The sequence below is a fragment of the Falco naumanni genome, chromosome 1 (assembly GCF_017639655.2).
Source record: "Falco naumanni isolate bFalNau1 chromosome 1, bFalNau1.pat, whole genome shotgun sequence".
Classification (NCBI taxonomy): Eukaryota; Metazoa; Chordata; class Aves; order Falconiformes; family Falconidae; genus Falco; species Falco naumanni.
This window is the reverse complement of record NC_054054.1, coordinates 86843460-86863909: the sequence shown is the minus strand read 5'-3', so window position 1 is coordinate 86863909 and position 20450 is coordinate 86843460. Positions and strand designations below refer to the sequence as shown.

The window sequence follows — 20450 nt, the reverse complement described above, 5'->3', positions numbered from 1 at the left end:
GAAGCAATTTTTTTTTATCTTTCTTCAGTAAGTGTGACATGACACACTGCATCAATGAGGGAAGAGTGTGTAAGCATCCAGTTAAAGGACTTGCCAAACAAACAGGATCTCAGAGATCATGGTGCTGTTCAGATTGTGTGAACAAAACCCCCTAAGTCCCCAACAGTGTTTTTGGTGAGTGCAGGAAGGCACAAGCAACCTACGGTCAACACAGACTCATCTGCAGTCACTGCAGATAGAAGATATTTCAAGATTGGTGGCTTTTGGGTAGCATATGAATGAGCTTGAATAAAGAGGAAATCTGAAGCTTGATTTGAGCAGGAAAACTTTTTTAAAAAATTATTCGTACAAGTTAAAAGACTGTTTTTCACATAAGATGCTGTCCCAGAAGCACAGCATAATTCAAAGCAGGCTTTCCACTAGCAAGACTGGAAACCCACAAACACAAATCATTTCCTCTTTTCAAAATCACCCATCTCTCATACCCGTATTTTTCAGCACATCTCACAGATTATCATATTTCAGACATCTCGGATCAAACCTAGAAGCAAGAAAACTGAAAAATGCTATCCTATCCAGTGGATAACCTGTAACTGTTTTTATTTTTAAAATTCTCTGTTGTTAAAGGCTTTCTGAAAAAAAAAAAAAGCTTTACGTTTAGAACCTTTTCCTCCATATTTTTCATACTAGTTATTGCTGTGGGGCTGAGTCAAGACCTCAAAACTCAACACTTTAAACCTTGTATAACGCTACCCATAAACACAGGCCTTGTCAATCCCCTGGATATACAGAGCTTATTCCATTGGAAGAGAAAACACTTAATCAGCCAAGGGTTTCTTTGCTCCAAAAACCCGATCCATGCATGAGGATCCATGAGCTCCCACGTGCTGGCTCATACTTTCCCTGCTCAGCTTCTCACACACATCCCAGCACACTTGCATTCTTCTCAAATGACTGGATAGTTACCCTGCTCCATGTCTGCGACTGGTTTTAATGCTACCACTTGCTTGCTACACGACACCCTACAGATATGTGCAAGCTGCAACAGATGGCAATCCCCAAAGGCATTCTGCCAATCCATACCGCTTTCCTCTTCTCCAGTGTCCTCTTCTTGCACTGGGATCATTGCCCTCTATATTGAATGCTGAGAAAGACTGTAGTTACTTAATACATGAAGCATGCACAGTTGTATAGCTTTTCTTCATTCCCTGAATAAGTTTGTGATTCTCTGACTCCAATATGACCTTCATTTCACCTTTTTCCTCTGCCACTTCACAAGGTGAATTGGCAATCTAAGAACTCCTCAAGAAAAAGTACTGCTGCCTGATAGGCATGCAGTGTTCCTTTCCTGAACACTAATACTTAAAAAATCTCTTAGGATAGATAACTGGAATTTTGACACCACGTTATCTTTTACAGAAGCTTTGCTGAAATGTAAATCAGATCAGCAAAGAGATGAAGGCAGATTCATTAACAGGTAATACTCATACAGAACATTTACTGCTCCTGTATTTGAGCTCAGACCTGCCTGTGGTTGAATAGCACAAAATTGTTCAGCCAGTCTTCTCTGTCGGCTTTGTTTTAAAGTGCCTAGTTATAATTTCAGCGTACTTGGAAACAGCCCCACACGTTCATCCTCTCTTGTTATTTAAGTGCAGCCTGCAACGTGCTCTTTCTGTCAGCCTGAACATTCCTTTTTGGCTGGACGCTACTCCTTCTCCGCAGCACCTCACTGGGAATGAATACCAAGATGCAACAACCCTCTCACCTCTGCTTACCTCCCACGGACAGAGCTGCATTCCAGTCCCGTACCTCCCACCCGCTTTCTGTCATTACTTCTTTTCATGCATGAAAGCCTCTCCTTTTCCCTACTTACGAATGTAAGAGCATCTCAAAAATGCCTTCACCTTCTCTTTTCAATAGTGCACAGCATTTCCTCTTCCAATTACCATTAGATTCCTGCTTTGGGACGTAACTCCTTACCCAGTCCAGTGGATGAGTCCCACATCACTCCACACATTCCCACTTTCCAACTACATTTATGCCTCTGGCTCATTAGCATCTCTTTTAGACAGTTAGAAGCACTACGCACCGTACATGAAATTTGGTCCTCTGTCATGTCTCGCCTGCTCCCCTCAACTGCTGCATGCTTCTAGCACTGCAGCACTTCTGTGTCAGCCTGGTTACGTCAGGGAAAGGGAGGCAGGAGTTGCTAAAACAAAGCATTATGAATGCCCCTCATGGATGGCTGCTCATTAGCAGAGATGAGAACCTAACAGCGAAAAAGTTACTGCTACACCGGAGGGTTTTTCCCTCATTGACAGCAAGCTGACACTTTTCATAAGCATTATAGTCCCTTAAAAAGAAACAAACAAGTTTTATATTTTCTCCATCTGCCTCCTGTCCTAATGAATCCAGATCTGCTATTTATAGGATGCAATTTGTCTGAATTATTATAAATTTCCTTCCAGTGCTGCGTGGAGGCCTCACACATTTTTCCATGAAGCGCTTCAAGCACGTTCCTGGGAAGCACAGCTGGTCTCACCTCCATTAAGCACCTGCTTCTCTTCAAAACTGATTTCCTTAATTTCAAGATCATCTTAATTATTTTTTCAGGTAATGCTACTTTTGTGCAATATACGGCTAATTGCTTATATCCGATTTTTAGATGGAAATGAGAAAAGAGGGTCATTAGCGATAGGTAATAGATCAAACAAGAAAGACATCCACTGTTTTTCTTTTTCTTTAAAAAGCCGTTTTAATTATAGCCCAGATTCAGCACTGCCCTTAAAGACATAATTTCTCCTATAATAAATGAGACTTTTCCATTAGTTACGGATTTGCGCTGAGTTGCATTCTACACCATTTCCTCTTGGAAAAGCATGGGGATAAGTCACTTATTGCTTTCTTCCAATGCAGAAAGCAAAGTAAACAAGTTCACTATATTAGCTTTTGCCTTTTAGAGAAACAGAAAACGCCTCTAACACTGATGTCATTGTGAGCACCAGACATTTTACAGCACCTAAGCATTCCCCCACCTAATGGCATGAATATAAAGAAAGATCTTCCACATGAGACTCATCTTCACCAACATGCTGTAGTCTTATCTTTCTGGGAAAAAAAAAAAAAAAAAAAAAAAAAAAAAGGAAGATGAGCTTCTCTGCAGCAGAGTTGCTCAAAATTGGCAAATGGATTAGTTCTGTGTGAAGTTCACACTACCAGGAGGTGCCAAGTGGATTACCGCTTATTTGCCCACAGAACAGTGACAGTAGAGACAGCAATTTCCATCCTGAATGGGAAACACCTGAGGAATTAACTGGGGCTGATTAGTCATCTCAATCCATACAAACCTCAGTCCCTGTGCTGGGAGTGATGCAGCCGTTCCTGGATTATCTCCTCCACAAACCTATTTGTTTTCATCTTGGCAATGCTGATCCCGTGCCTATACTTAGCTACATTCTGGCAATAACATAAAATACTGCACCGGGTGCCTATCTCTGATACACCAGCTTAATCCCATATTCAGACAACTCTCTTTGGAGCAAGGCTGCCAAATCTATTCCCCTTCACCACCCGTCCATTTAGGATTTATTCTCCCCCTACAGGCATGGGAAATTGTGCACACGTGGATACCGGTCAGATGAGTTCTCCTACTGCTGCAGCAGAAATGTGCTGCTTCATTTTCTATCTACACAGAAACTCTGGGTTGCTGTTTAAAAAGAGAGGCGAATTTCACACGAAGTTGGCTGGCAACGCTGTAGGAAAAATGAAAAAACACCTAACCCTAAGGAAAAACAAGATCACTAAAATTAATTCTTGACAGCTACTCATTCCTGCAGTGTCCACAGACATGTTTCCATTAGTGTGTAGATTTGGACTGCTTTTGAAGCAATTTTCCCACTTACTGCACTTTGATTCCCAACACAAGAGAAGGTGCAGCACCACCTGGACTCCTTTCGGGATGACACTAAACCAAGAGATGCACTCCAGGACCACACCGAGGGAGGAAATGGAAGGTGAAGGGCTGATCTGCTCGCCCTGAGCTACATCCACTGTGCTGGCCGAGCACAAGATGTGACAGCTACCAGCAGGTGGAGCGAGAGGAGCCCGAACTGCAACTTCTCCACAAGGTCAGACACTAACTGACTTTGTAGAACAAAAGGCAGCTCCCTAAGCATGTAGGAAGCTATGAGCAAAAAGAAAAAAATGAAGAAAAAAAAAAAAGAAAAAAAGAAAAGAATCATGCCAGTAAAAGAAGTGAACAATTTAATTCTGGAATAAAGAAAAGCTCCACAGATCTTGGACTCCTGCCCTCTGCCGACAATAAGCTGGTAACTTCATTACAGCTCATTGTTTGGAAGTCAAACAGTTGTAAACCAGAGTTCAGTTATTTGGCACAGAAATGTTCTCAGAACATGTAAGCAGCAAATCAGTCCAGTAGTTCAATCCTCCCTTTCCAGGAACGGCTCACCCCACAGTATGGTATTATAGCAGGCTACATGAAAAACCCCATAGAAAGTTGAGGGGAGGCAGCTGGTTACTTTTATAAAAACAGTAATCAGATCCTTAAAAAAACCAACCCATCAGCTTGATTCCATCTGTATGCTGTGCTTCAGCACCCGGTGCACAAAGCAGCTTGAATGCCAACATAAACTTGCAAGATTCTTCTAATTGAAAGGCTTAGCAGTAGTGAAAACGCAGCCACCTCCAACAGAGCCAAATGCTTGGAATAATCGATGGAGAATGCAGCTTGATGCAGATACACGTAGAATACTGAGTGTCATACAACAAAGGCATAGCAAATTTCTGCAACGAATGAAGAAGAAAGAGGTGGGAAGTTCTGAACAGTCCCTATAGCTTTCACTTCAAGGTACAGTACAAGTCAGGACAGGTATTACGCTTACTGCAGAGATTCAATCATGAATGCAGCATCCACTACCGAGCAGGAGCTCTGAAGACAGACAGAACAGCCTTTGAATAGTATTGAAAAGAACAACCAGAATAATACGGGACACATGAGACTCAAATCAGGCTTGAGGGAATGTTTCAGAGAAGTTTTTCTATTTAAAAAATGAACACCAAAGTGTGTGACCTTTCCAACTAATCTACTAAGTCACACACAAGTTCTAAAATCATGTAAACACTTCCCAGCTTACCACATACTCCCGCAGTGAAAGAAGCAATGGCACTGGCACGCCAGTTAAAAAGGGAAGCAAGCAATCCTCCACCCCAAAGGATGTAACAGGAATGTTACCAGCACTGCCAAGCCAGGAGGTGTGCAAAAAAAGAACACAAGGAGCTACGCTGACTGCAGGGAAGACAGAAAGTCAGCAAGGAAAGGAAATGGGATGGCAAGGCAGTGCAGGAGAAATAAGAATGCCTGGGAAAGCAAACTGTCTGTTGCATTTTCTATTCTTTACATTTCCCAAGCTCCACAAGCTGTCATCAAAGTAACTTCTCTTGGAGACAGAATATGCAATTCAACAAAGAGATGGCTCAATTAAACACAACCCATTTTGACCTTGTGTGAGTTCCAGCACTTCTGTTTTCCTGTGAGCAGACGTTTTAAAGCTAATACGGTCTTGCCTTTCCAAAGGGCCTGCAAGCAGTGTTTCTCCCAACAGTGTTTGACACGCTGCCCAATAACAAAGGCTTTTTTCAAGCATATGCAGCTAAGTCTCTTGGCAACTGGAGATACTCCATTAACAACCTTCTCTCCTCTGTTCACTAATCAGTAGCGAAGGCTCTGGAGGACCAATACTTAATAAGGATCTGAGAGTTGCTGCAGATAACTAGAGCACTACCCAAGCTACTAGTTCAAAAGGGGAATGCACTGTCCCCATGGGCCTGTAACTGATGGGCAAGAAATACCAGGCTGCCAGGATGATGCAGAGAAGGGAGAGTTACTAGAGCTCCCCTAAAAGGTGTGTGTCCACCCTGCCCCTGAAAAAGGGAAAGGAAGCCTGTATGTGAATTGCAGCACATTTAAGCATTTGTGGGTCACCTTTTCCAGTGTTTTTTGTCTGTTTTTGCGAAACACCACTGTTACAAACAACAACGCGCACTGGACTTGAAGTTAACATTAAACACTTTAGCTGAATGATTAAAACGGACGGTTCATGTAAATCACTTCCTTTACTCCAGTCCCAGAAGACCCGCACCTGACCTTGGTAACTTTCAGTACGTGAAACGTTAACACTTGCTCTCTTGCCAGCTTCTCTAATCCAAAGTTATTTTCATTTACTTCACAGTGATAACCAAAGGTATTTTCTTCTTAAGGGAACAGGACAATCACATTATTCCCAAATAAGTCTGTTTTGAAATGCAATTTGTACCTAAAAATCAAACACTACATAACCTTCTCCCCCTCCCTCATACACACAGAACACACGTGGAGTCTCTGCTTTGTAAGCTATGTATCAAACAGGACCTGTTTGGAAGTACAGGTTCCCCTTTGCCCCTAACCAGCTTACCACGGTGTTTGCAAGCTCCCAGAATGCACTCCAGGCCCTGCATCAGCACTGCAAAATCTTAAAATAGGACTTGGTTCAAAATCCTGGCTCACATACGCAAGTGAATAGGAAACTAATTCACAACCAAGGTCTGCCAGCTCTGCAGGGTTTCACAGCACGACATTGCTAGCTGTGCAAGGGTACTGTACTCCTGGCAGCTCAGGCACACCTGAGACCTAAGCTGGGGATGAACACTCACTTGTCTGAAGAAATTCTATGTCTGCAGCAATCGTAGGGGTTGTCCCTCACTCTTGCCCCAACCAATACAGTATTTTAAGACAAAAGAAAGATTAGGCTTATCAGGCTGGCGATCTCACTGACAGTGGATCAATATGTCAGGAGAGCAGCAATGCAAACGTTCCTAGATGGGGGCAAGGCCAGGGAAGCTTCCTCCTGAAGCTTTCAGGTTGGACTCATGCCTCCAACAGCTGATACTAAAAGGACACTGGACACAGTGATGACGTGCATTGCACTGGGGACTTCTTAAACAGACAGCAATTTGGCCCATGCACAGAAGATCAATACCAAGCATGTAATCAATCATGTTATGTTTCCCTGGGATGGAAAACCTGAATTTCCAGATGCTGTCTGCTACATAACAGGAATATTAGAACAACAGTGGACAAGGTTAAATGTGCATGCTTATTCTTTCAGATCTCAGTGCTGCTGCTGCTACTATTGACCATGGGTACTCCTGACACATCTGTTCCTGTCTCTGTGAGAGTCCAGATTTACACGACTGACTTGTTTTCTTCCTCTTCTCTGAAAGGACCCAGATGGTAGTGCTTGGTGACCGCTCACATGCCCCGAGGGGTGTCTCCTTGTGAGTGGCACCAAACAGCTCTGTATTGTCACCCCTCCTTTTCAGCCACAGATAGCTATTGCAAGGGCTGCAGAATCCATGCTAGAAATAAGAACACTGTCCAGCCTGTCTGGCTTTTCTGGCTTCTGGCGTTTGGGCCAGTTACACCAGTAGAAAATGCGGAAGCTCAGGGAGGTGTCAACTTACTGTACTCAGAGCGGCAAGCACAAACCAGGAACACATGGGGATGCCACAATAATCCCCAAAGCCACAGCCCAGCCAAAGATCATTCCCTATTTGCAACTCTGGAAAGACACAGTAATGAGGTGACACTACTGAAAGCCTCACTTGACACACAGAGGTGTGAAAACGGACCTCTCTTCTTAAATGGGGAAAGCTTTTAAATGGAGGAATCTCTAGGCTGGAATTTGCTTACTCTCTGCCTTGGTAGGGCTTGAATTCACTGCTTTTTGGAGCATATTGCAAGCCTTTTCCATTTAGCTAAGCTTTTCCAAAGGAACAAAAGAAATAGAGACACGGCTGGCAAAGCTAATGAGGAATGGGAACCTGAGGAAAATTACTACTTTTCACATTATACAAACAAAAGTGTTTTTACAACTGTAAATTCATGCATACATGCCAGAACATGTGTGTTTTCAGGGACTTTTCCTTAAACTGAAGAGAAACCAAATCTGGGTAAAAAGATTTCCCTTATAAAACCCACACACAGCTCTGTAAAGCATGCTACCGCTTTTCTGATCATTGCTGCCATGTAATGCAGCTGAACAGACCTGAGATCTCAGACTCTTTTCACTGCCGTTACTAGTGCAGCTGCCTAATGGTTAGGTTTGAACTTATTGTATAAAATGTGTTTATTAGAGAGATACTGAGTGATTCCCTGAAGTAAAGCCCATTAAAGAAAAAAATCACACCACAGTTATGTCCAGTAATAAAATACAATGTGTTGCTGTTACAATCTTTCCAATAAGATATATCCATAATCTCTCAGGAGACCCCACCTGGAGTACTGTGTTCAGCTGTGGGTCCCCACCGTAAGAAGGACATGGACCTGTTGGAGTGAGTCCACAGGAGGGCCACAAAGATAATCAGAGAGCTGGAGCACCTCTCCTATGAAGACTGGTTGAGAGTACTGGGGTTGTTCAGCCTGGAGAAGAGAAAGCTCTGGGGAGACCTTATAGCATCTTCCAGTATGTAAAGGGGCCTACAAGAAAGCTACAGAAGGACTCTTTACAACCGTGTGTACTGAAAGGAAAAAGGGAATGGTTTTAAGCTGAAAGAGAGTAGATTTAGATTAGATATTAGGAGAAAATTCTTCACTGTGAGGGCGGTGAGGCACCGGTACAGGTTGGCCAAAGCAGCTGTGGGTGCCCCAATCCTAGCAGTGTTCTGGACGGGGCTCTGAGCAGCCTGGGCTGGTGGAAGGTGTCCCTGCCCAGGGCAGGGGTGTGGAACTAGGCGGTCTTTATGTTCCCTTCCAACACAAACCGTTCTGTGATTCTACGGTACGTCCAACAGCCTTATAACACAAAAATATCTCAGAACTGGAGTCATCACTGAAAATCAACAGCACTGTTAAAAGAACTCCTTCCTTTGACTTATGGCTGCCTGGACCTACCATTTTCTTTCCTCTGGTCTTTTGTGTGTGTTTAACTAAGGATCATGTGTTCCAAATGGATCTTTTTTGGCCTCAAGCCCCTGTAAAACTCAGCTTTGCAGTTCCAGATGCCAATCAGTATCTTTGACTCCAGGAAGCTAACGAGCTTTTAGCTTCCTCCCAGCTCAGTAGCAGAAACCCGTCTGCAGAGAAAAGCTTACTGCAAAAGGAATCCTGCATTAGTCCTTGGCTCCAGATGCCACCTAAGTAAATTTATTTTATTAGAAAGATTCTGCCATTATTCAGAACTGTTTAGATGTTGAACAGCTTTATAAACTTACTGTCAGAAAACCCCAGCAAGTAGGGAAGCACAGAAAAGGCAAAGAAACACTACAGAAGACAGCGGCACAGCAAAATAAAAAAAACCCATACATGGTAGTACTTATTTAGTTGAAATATCCACACCCTCAGGCATCAAGTACTAAGTTATGCAAGAAAGGTGGAAAAAGCACAGAAAACTCTTTCTTACCTCTGCAGACCTCCTACACATCTTCTTCCCTGTCTCCAAGAAACAGCACCAAATCCACTGGATGATGAGGCTGAGTATGGTCCCATTAAGTGCCCTTCCCTACTATACGACTTATATTGGACATAGTAGGCCAATAAATCCAAGCTCGTAAGGGGCTGTGGCGAGGAAGAGAGGCCAGGGCTATACAGTGCAAAGCTGTAAGATCCAGCATCAGGTGGGAACCAGCTGTCAGACTGGAGAGCTCTGCACTCACCCACCCAGAGGTGGTACTGGAGAGCTGGTGCTAAGCAAAGGCAGCAGCCAGTGGGTCCGGCAGCCTGGCTGGTGCCAGCAGGGGCGACTGCACCAAGCGGCCAGTGCTTTGCCTGGATGCAGTGGTCACGCTCCTCCAGAACAATGCCATTTCTCTCCACCACGCCTGTGGTGAGTCAGGGTGTGGGGGGCAACCACAGCACCTTGTGCGATCAGCCCCTCTATGCCTTTGCGTGCTGGGGTGCTGGCACTGAATCTTAACTTGCAAGGCAAAACCAAACCCTCCGTCACTCAGGAATTTACAGAAACAGCATTGCTTTGTCAGCTATGGGACTATGGGGGTTTCCACTGTCTGCACATCAAAACACTGTCCTGCTGCTGAGGGACTTTCTGCTCTGGTTTGAAAGCCCACACACATTCCTGACAAGCCTTTGGATGTATCAGCAATGGGTGCTGCTTAGAGCTACGACAGACAATATTTCCACTTGGGCTGGCACCTGTCAGGTTCTCCCCTTTGCAGCCTGTCTGAGTTTTATCTTCAGTGCCAAGGGAAAAACAACTTCAAGAAAAAAAATAAAATACCTTTCAGAGCTCACACACACTGAACTACAATTGGAAACCCATTTCCCAATTTGAAAATCTTTCTCAGTTACTCATGCTTCACCAAGTCTACTTCCGCTTCTCACGATGATTTTTATATAAAGTCTCATAAATGGTCACAAGCCATTACACAGGTATTATTCATATCAATTGAGTTGCTTGTTAGAGGCCCGTCTGCTTAAGGCAGAGAAAGGCATCAGAACTCCACAGCTCGAATTCCTCGAGTAAGAAGGAAGAATAAATCTGTCTATTCTCCAGGGAGTCTACCCTTATAGAAATGTCAAACACTTCAAAATACTTCCCAGTAGGAAGGAAATATTTGGATATAAACGACTAACCTTTTGGGGGGAAAGGTTATCAGAATCAAAGCTGAGAATAAGCTAGCAGGTCCAGTCTTAGCACAGAGAAATGGAAGGTCAGTGATTCCTAATTGCCAGGACTGACACTGGAAGCTTGTTTGGTCCATTACAAGCAGACTCCTGCAGTCTTGCCTTTATAAGCATTTTATAAGCAAGTGCCATATGGAAAGACTCCCTCATATTATATATCAAATATAATTTATTATTATACCCAACCCAAACACTTCCTCTAATCCTGTTTGTGTCCTGAAATTGCTAATTAGTTCTTGCTACAGTTTCCAAAGTCAAAAGTGCATTTCAATTCCTCTCTCCGTTTCATGAAAGCTGCCACACGCACCCAAAGGCAGCCCAGTGCCTCTAATCTGTCTCAATTACAGTCACTATGCTGCTGTCAGACAACTTAAGTATCTCCCAAGCATCCAGGAAAAAGAATGTGATGTTTTCAATGTCAAATAAATGTCAGGCCAGAGTGGAAGCAGCATGAACATAAGTTTTTCTTCAAATTCTCTAACAAAAATGGACCTTGCAGCCCAGGTTTCCAAGGTACAATATTTGGGTACTTATTTCTCGGGGATTTCAGCATAAGCTAGAAACCTTAATGCCTTCAAGAACAGAGATTTTCCACCCATCCTCAAAGCACCGTAACCAGGCAGGGACTACAGATGGTGAGAAGCAAGACAAGATGCTACTGCTGCTCCTCCCTTGTTTGAATTGGGATGCACTGGGATGTACCATACTGAAGGCATGGAGTGAAGGGGTACTCTCCTCCTGTCTGCCAACCATTCTCTGCAGCTTTTTAGAAAAACAGGATATTAAATGTAAACACGTCTGCTGTTTGATGCACTGACTGAGTATCTGATAACCACAGGCAGAATAGAAACAAAAGCAGGCTGCCCATAGAATTACAGGTTTCCTGGAAATATAAATCTTGCTATTAAACTTAAATGTGGACCAAAATGTGAAATATGACATCATCTGGACAGAAGTAGCTCTCTGAAGCCTTAGCTGACAAAACACACACACATTCTACAACCATAAATAAATCTATTTCCAAGTTTAAAAAAAAAATAAAGAAAAAGAAGAAAGATCAGGGCCTCAGCAGGTAGCAAGGAATGAGACAGCTAAAACTAATAGAGGAAACACAAGAGACATTTTTCAAGAGGCAACTGGGGAACATTACGCAGCATCCAACTACAGCCTGGTCCCATCTTTACAACCCTACAGGAACGGCCCCCATTCACAAACCACCAGAAAGCCATAGGAGAAATTTTACAACACAGCCACAGCAGATACTACCTCAAAGCAACTCTGACAGCTTCTTTGAAACCACCTCATTGCTGTTCAAACTGAAAAGATCCCTAACCCAACAGCCGCTTTGTTTAGGACAGTTTTCAATTTCAATGCAGCTTTCTTATGGTAATATTATGCAATTAAAAATTGAGCTTAAAACTGCCCATGTAGAAGATTCTAAGCAGAAGCTGACATTTACTGTGGAGGTTTTTCATGCCTATAGAAAACTCTGAAAAGGTCAGCATAAGTGTAAACAAGGTGAGATACTTCCTCAAGAGTATCAGTATTTCCATCATGTTACAACCTACACCCATTTCTAATCACTCACATATGCAAGGCAGTGTTACGAATGCCCTGATGGCTTCTCATGGGCCGTCTGAGTCCTTTGCTGGGTCTAGCAATAGGCCTCCAGACTGCAGCCAGAGGAGTGGCACCAAATTTTAAGTGTTAGAGTGAAGATGAGATCCAGCCAAAACTGCCAGTGCAGTTTCGCTTTGATGGGTTTAACCTCAGCGTTGCTTTCAGCGAGCAGGTATGCAGGATTTGGAAAGGACCTGCTTGTTAGGATTTAACTACTAAGCAAAACCTTGCAGAACTGCTCAAATCAAAGTCATGCAAGCCTTTACAAAGCCTGAAGTTTCAGACACCAGCACTAACCTGAAGGAAAGTATTCTCCTGAAAGCAGTGCTCATGTAATTGAATAAATGGGATTAGGTCTCGTGCTCCTAACACCCCTACTTTCACATCCTTTAAGAAATCTCTAACACACTGCAATGCAACTAACACCTCAGTTGTCCTTGACATTTCTCATCTCTCCTCTTGCACACCTGCAAGTTGCCTTTTGCGCTCTGCAGTGATCACTAGAACGTTTTATGGCTCAATGCGCAAAGTATCCCCAAAAGGGGAGCGGGAAACTTGTATTTGCAAGGAATGCAGACTTCCAATTTCCAAAGTGTTTAAAGGTCATTGGGGACACTCCAGCTAAGGCAGATCCTTTCTCTAGATCTTATTCCTGTCCCCTCACATTCTGAATGAGTCTTTGGAGATGCTTTTCTTGGTCATGATTTTTAAGCTTGGTCATGATTTTTAAGCTCTCAGCAGGACAAGATCCAGTTATATGCTCAGTCATGATTACAGATTTGCTGGTTGCAATTTCAGAGGTCTCAAAACAGAAGTAATTACATAAATACTCTTCCTGGCTTTGTACGAAAGGGACAAGAAGAACTGACATTTCCAAAAGGAGTGGGCTTGCTACCTGGCTTGTCAGCATGAGCCAGCAAGAAAGATACTGCTTTAGGAGTCAGGAAACTTCAACTCTGTTCCCAGCTCTGCCACTGAAATGCTGTGTAACGGCACAATTCACTTCAGCAGTCTGTATCCCCCTTCCCCCTCCCACGCTATTTCTGTCTTGCCTGTCTAGACTCGGCCTGTTCAAGTAGACTGTCACAGTGTGTCAGGTATGTACACTTCACTGAGGCTACTGGCAAAAAAAGAATATGAAGTTGCTCTAAGTGTCTCCTACAAAAACAATATATTCAGTAAAGTAAGGAGACTGCAAGGTGCGCAAAACATGACTGAACTGGATGTGAGGTGGAAGGATTGCTCTTTGCATATCTTCATTCCAGATAAGCCTGGACCATTTCATGCTATTACAGACTTCTGGGTTCCTGTATGACCCAGACACAGCTGAAACTAATGGCCTGAGAGGGCTGAAATAAAAACGCTCTCCTCCCTACCACACACTGATCAACATTCACACCCATCACCTGAAAACACCTGGGTCAGCAATCAAGCTCTCAGTGGGTTCAGAGCAATGAACAGTTGGATTGACATTGCTTTCTAAACCATGCAGAGGTAAGATTCCCCCTGCCTCCAGTTGACAGGTAAATTTAAGTGTCTGCTTTACAATGTAAAATGCCTGCCTCTCAGTTCAAGGTCATTTTTCTTCTATCCACAGTTTGAGGTAGATGGCACATTAAGTCATATCATTCCCCTGTCATGTAGCAGAAGGGGGGAGCTTTTAAGCCTGTGCAGAGCACTCAGGGTTATAGAAATAAATATGACTTTATATAGCAGCTTTCACATTTGAGATATCTGAAAGTGGTTTACAAAGTAATGAGTCAGATAATAGGACTGCAGCAGCTGTGTAGGTAAACGCACTAGAAATTAATGCTGAGAAAACAGAAGTCTTAATTTTTTTATTCTCTTTATTTGCCTTTCTGCAAAACACAACTGCAGCTTCAGTCTGACTAATGAGCATCACTGAATTCTGCAATTTAGAATGCACAGGTTATTTGACATTCCAGTTTATTTTAATTTTCAGATTAACTCCATGATTAAAGCTCTCCATTAACGATAATAAATACTGTTCAAGCAAAAGTAGAAAAAATGCTAGACACCTTACTGCACATACCTCCCCTGTCTTGGCTGTGTTATAAGGAAGGCCTCCTTGCCTGATCTCTAGTACCTCAATTTGCAATTAGTTCTGCATCACACAATGATTTCATTTTTATTCCCCTTTCTCTCCCCCATCGTTAGCTGTTATAAGCAGACCCTCAAAGATTGATTAACATATTGTGAGGATTCCATGGTTTACTGTGCTGCCCCCAGGGAAAGTATGTATTTTAAGTAAAAATGTATCTGTCTTTTTAAAAAGCCATGTGTGTTTGTGTGTGTGTAGAGATCACCCCCACCCCCCCCAATAAAAAAAAATCAATTAATCTGAGATCTACCAATTAAGATGCATTTTGCATATATGCTCCCTTGCCAGGTTCCACAGGCAAATAAAAGGGCACTCTCTACTAGCTGTCATGCATTAAGTTGTTTTAGAAAAGGCTTTTCCCTAAAAAATGTGCTTTTTTTTTCCAGACAGACTTCTTTTGGCTGACTTAATAATCAGTTAACAAGACTTTCAACTAAGTTGAGAGTGTGGGAGGTCACTTGGGCCAGCTTCCTGCTCAAAGCCCAATTTGCTCAATTTGGACCAAGTTATTTACACCTTTGTCCAGTCAGGTCTTGAAATCCTTCAGTGACAGAGAACCCTTCAAAACCTCTCTGAGGAACCTGTTCCAGTGCTTAATTATGGGGCATTAGCCTGCACTTTTGCAAGCAGAATAATCCCAGATGGGACAGCCAGAGTATCCCAGACAGACACTTTAAGTAGGATTTGAGAGATGTATGTCTAGCATTGAGTTTTGAAAGCATCTGAGTCACAGAGGCCTCTGAGAAAGCTATCCACATTCCTATTACTCCTAAAGGCACAGCCTTCATAACACTCACCCAGAGCTATAACTACTTCCTTTACTTATGCACACACTATTTCTGGAAAACTGGCAGGGGATTTAAATCAACATTACACCATTTTTCTGCCTCAGCTGTTCTGAAACTTTCTGCTGTTCTCTTAACTTGTCAAGTAGCTTCGTCAGCAGAACTTTGCTGTGGTACTTTTGATGGACACTAGAGACAACCATAACTTTGTGCAACAAGGTTTTTGTAATTGAGTTTGACATGAAATTTAATCTCTAAATTCTGACAGAAGCGGAGTTCCTCTTCCTTGCGCTTCACAATAATACTGGCTAGGCACTCAGGACAACTTCTGATTTGCACCCCTCTTCAAAGTATCATTTTCTACCCTTATGCTAAGAGGGTGGAAAAAAGTCTGAGCTTTCATTGATATTGTTTCTTAACTGAAACAGAGTACGTGGCATGGCAGAAGTCTGATGTAACGCCAGCGATGGACAGACGGAAGGATGGATCGGGTTTTTGACTGCAGTGACTAAGTCCCAAGACTGAGGCGGTTACATTCACAATATCCTCAGGGTAAGCACCTCCCCACCAACTCTGGCTTTTACTCCTGGCAAACTTTCTTGGCACATTCTCATTTTATACACAGTCCTTAACCAGCATCTGTACAATGAACTATGCTCTGTAATAATAGGCATTCTACTTTAGAGTAACAATTAGAATTGCTTGTAGAACAGAGATGCTGAATGAGACATACAAAAATATATCCACAAACAGAAGGGTGGGGAAACATGAGTATTAACCATTCTTAGCTGGGGCAAACAGTACAGGGAAGGCTGTGAGAAGAAAAATATGACTGACAACTATCACCTTCTAACATTAACTATTTTATCATCAGAAATGTTAGCCAAGTATAAAGGACACGGAAATCCAATCAGTGGTTGAAGGGTTAAGACTCTGCTTTGCCAGAGAGCACACATCGCTAAAACTAAAGTGAGTGTTGTAGATGGGATATAAAACTTGCCAAGGTCTGGAATTAGGTATTGCTTTCTGTATATACCTGGCTGTACAGAGCATCATAAATAATACAGTTGAACTTCTCCATAAAAATACACAGTAAGTATAATATGCATAGCAAGAATACAAAGCAATTAATTGTATTAAATATTTTCAAAATACTCTCTGCAACATGAATGCCTCAGTCCAATCAGACAACATCCCACTGGGACAAGTCACTACCATCTACCTTTAACGGAAACTGTGGTTTTGTTTCCTTTTTCTGTCACTGTGGTGCTAGCAGCAGTTGTGATACACAATACTTTGGCAGAATGTTGCTGTTTTTACAAACATATCATGTACGTTACATCTGTGCTGGTTATCATAGCAGCAGTGAAAATACCAGCAATTATCCTAGTGAAGGCAGTGGAAGTAGCAGACACTTCATGAGTTCAGTATAGCCCTGGCATCTGAACGCCATTAACTTGCCTAAGGCCACTCAGCAAGTCACTAGCAATGCTGGAATGTGAAAATGAGGCTTTCTTACTTCCAGCTCTGTCTTTTGCTGAAGCTCCAAATCACTCCATCTCCTTAGTAGCTGCTGTAATTACCATGGTGCTTGAGTGGAGTTCCTGCTGTTTAGTTTTTCATAGGCTACTTTATTATGCAAGTATATATAGGCTGTTCTAGTTTAAGATGTTACAACCACATGCATAAGTCTCATTTTCTGTGCGTTTATAACTTGGTCACAAATTCACATCAAGTTGGAAAGGGAATTTACCACCTGGGATTCTTGTCTTCTGAAGATCCTGCTAGTTATTATAATAGATCTATATTCTTGGGTGTCAGCCTCAGGCAAGCAGGAGCTGGGAACTGACTACTGGAGTTATTTTATAGTCCCATGAGATCCACAGGTGAGAGGACCTAAAGGTGAAGACAAGATAGATACTCCCTATCCAAGTGCCAGCTTTTCACCTCCATGCACTGAGGAAGACTGAACATTCAAGAACGTAAGAGAAGGATAAAGAGGAGAAATTTTTGTGGATGTTAGCTCAGTATTTCCAGGACAAGCAGAGTACCTTAGAGGCGAGTCAGATTTTTCTCATTCAGAAGGAAGAGTTTGAAACAATTCAGAAAGCAAGTTATATTCCTAACTCATCTTGCCTGCCACCTCTAGCTGTTAAGACAGGGGTAGAACACAAAGGTACAGAGGAGCTCTAGGGAAATTAAAACAGAGCCAAGAAGTGATGGACAAGAACAACCACCTTATGACTTCATGAAGAGCTTCATGTTCCCAACTCTGTATAGAGCTAAACGAAATTCTCATACCCTACAGTCGCTCCTCCTGCCTCCCCATCCCAGCAGTTGTTCCCCACTGCTCCCTCAGCTTAAACTTCAAAGCTACATAACCTAAACCTGAAAAAGATATTCCCGCTACAAAGTGTCCGTATTGGGGATGGGGAGGCATTTGTGGCATTTAAGTATCACAGTTGAAATTTCTTCTCCAGTTTACATGGTTTATATATCCTCCATGTAGCAGAACTCCTAAAGTCCCCAACCCAAACATTCCTGACACCAATTTCCCTTAACTGGGCAATTTATAGGATAGTCTAGTCACACAAACATCATGCTTCCACTTATTACAGCTGCAGGAGCTTTTCTGTTCCACAGATGCCATTCCACCTCTGCCAGGAGTCTAGCCTGTCTCATCTGTAAATACAGTTTTTGCCTGGATGTCCCTACAGACAAAGCAAGGTTCTGGAAAGCACAGCTCAGAGCTACCAAGTCAAGGCATTCTCAGAAAGGAGTGAGCAATGATTTGACAAACATGGTAGCAATTACCAGAACACAAAGCGAAAACTATTCCTCACATTCCTGAGCTGACAGATAACACCAGCATAAAAGCTGGTCCTGTAACCGCCTCAAATTCCTCTCACATGATTTGCTGGAATAACTAAACCCCACCCAGCGGAGCTGTGAGACTCTTAGAAGCACTACTGTACACAGTTACTGTGTAGGGTTTCAGTTGTATCATTAGTATTTCTCCCAGAAAAATATTTATTCCCTTACAGTCTCCTAAGAAAGAATGTTGTAGGCTAGAATCATCTTAACAAGCGAAAAGAATTCAGAAAGGTCATATGCACTTGAAAAAAGCAAGGCTGCACTGCAAGTCCTCCGACATTTGAGTATTCCTGCAAAAATAACTAATACAAACATAAAATATTAAATACCTACATGGATCCAAGTGATCACACCCACCAATGATGACAGTAAAACTACAGATTAGACATGCATCTTCTACCTCAAGACAATGCTGATCCTGACAATACATGCATATGTCAGTGGAAAACAAAGGTACCTGTTGACTGACAAACACTGCCATACCGAGGTAACTACTGAACTACAAACAGCACTTAAGCCACCTGCATGGCAAGAGAGCTACAAGGATGTAACTCATGAACAAAACCACATTTGGCCTAGAAATGACCAGTAATAAACAAGCAGACACTCCATGATGTTCAGTGATGTAACTTACATCCCTCTACAAAGGTTTGCTGACTCCTACACAGAGCACTTTGTTTTACTGAATCCAGATTCCAGCAATACAAAACCAGACCTGTGCCTTTCACATGCCTGCCAAAGTTCTGTTAGGGCAGCATGCACCAAGATAAATGCCCAAAAGATTTTTGTCTGGTTGCTGCTGTTTAACACTTTGCATGACAATCTCTCACCACTGGTACCTGTGGGTAAGAGATCTTAATGTGGGGAAAATCTGCTGCTTTAACTGTTCAGCTAATTAAAAACAGGCAGCAAGAGTTGTTTTGGTTTTTTAAACCTTATGTCACTGAGTTATGCAGAAGGAAACAGAGGCTGTTCCATGGACAACATCCGTCAAAGGCCAAGTAAGCGGTTCAAGGCTTACTACTTGCACAAAAGCAACAAGGAAGGAATAACTCTTAAAACTGCTAAAGATTTATTTTATGCAACATCTGTGCAGCAAGGTGAGCTTATCACAAGACAAGATGGTGAATCACTAACTACTAGGCCTGCTTTAGCAGTGAAGTCCAGCAGCTCTGCATGGGTATGACAGAACTAGCATAAAGACCCTACTGATCCTGGCAACAAGCAGCAGGAACTAAGGATAACTAGTGACAGGGAACATCAAGGACAATGAAGCAGTGTTCAACAGGTTTCAAGACCCTTCTACATGTTCCTTGTCCTGCTTGTTGGCCTACATAAAACTTCTCAAGCTAGAACTGCAAAACATTTCTGATCAGGTACAATCCTACAGCAAGTTTCCTTTTAGGTACCCTGCAGTATGTACTGGGACTAGGACTAAGACAGAAGTCAAAATCCCCACCTTCTCATCTCTGCAGGTGAGTCACCCCCACCCAATACTGCTCACCTCACCTTGAGTTTGCAGAGCACTTGTGTTGTCTGTGAACTCTATAAAAAAGAGCAACACTCGTACTGGAAGGATCTTCTGTTTTAAGGAAGTTTTATCAAGCTAACTGCTAGTGACAGAATTTTGCACTCCATTTAAAATCCATGCTAAGTAACCATTAAACCCTCTCCACATCTGACTGGTGCAAGAAGTGCACACATTAAAACACAGAAGGTGTCACAAGCTGTCAATACAGGCCAAACCTCTTACAGGGTTAGGCCAGTTTGCTTGAAATGAAAATAATCATTGTTCTGTAATACACTTGGTATTAGTTCAAATTGCTTGAGTTGTCATGTTAAGAACATCAAGAAGCTATTTCAGACTCATTCTTTTAATTGGAAGAAAATATGTGAGGGCAGAAACAAGAAAAAGACGTAATAGTACTCCTGGACCTCCAATTTATGTTCCAGCTGCATCTCCCCATACGATTTTTCAAACCTTTCAGTTTCAGCCCTAAACTTAAAATTTACGTTCTACATAAACAGATCTAACAGATCCCTAAAGATCAGAAATCAGAGTTTCCACCTGTAGATCACAGCTGAGCGGGCCAGGAAGCAACCAACTGCCACATTTCAACCCAGCTTTGAACAAACAAGCGGCTCAACATCAGAATTGCAGATCATGACAATAAAAGCAGAGTATTCCAGAACAATTAGTAGTCAGCTACAGAGAGACTGTGTTTGCAATAACCCACAGGTGCCTGTTCTGAAATCCTCACAGATGTTGGGAAAAAGAATGAGAATTTACAGGTACCGGGCTGGAGAAAGTTTGGCAAGGGCAGGCTCCATATGGGAATTCTCCTATTCA

General features: G+C 42.6%; 1 protein-coding gene across 9 annotated transcripts in view; it reads right to left on the bottom strand.

The window, feature by feature from the left end:
• ARVCF (ARVCF delta catenin family member) overlaps positions 1-20450 on the bottom strand; it is a 295429-nt gene that overhangs the window by 25818 nt on the left and 249161 nt on the right. The gene's annotated exons all lie outside the window — the stretch shown is intronic.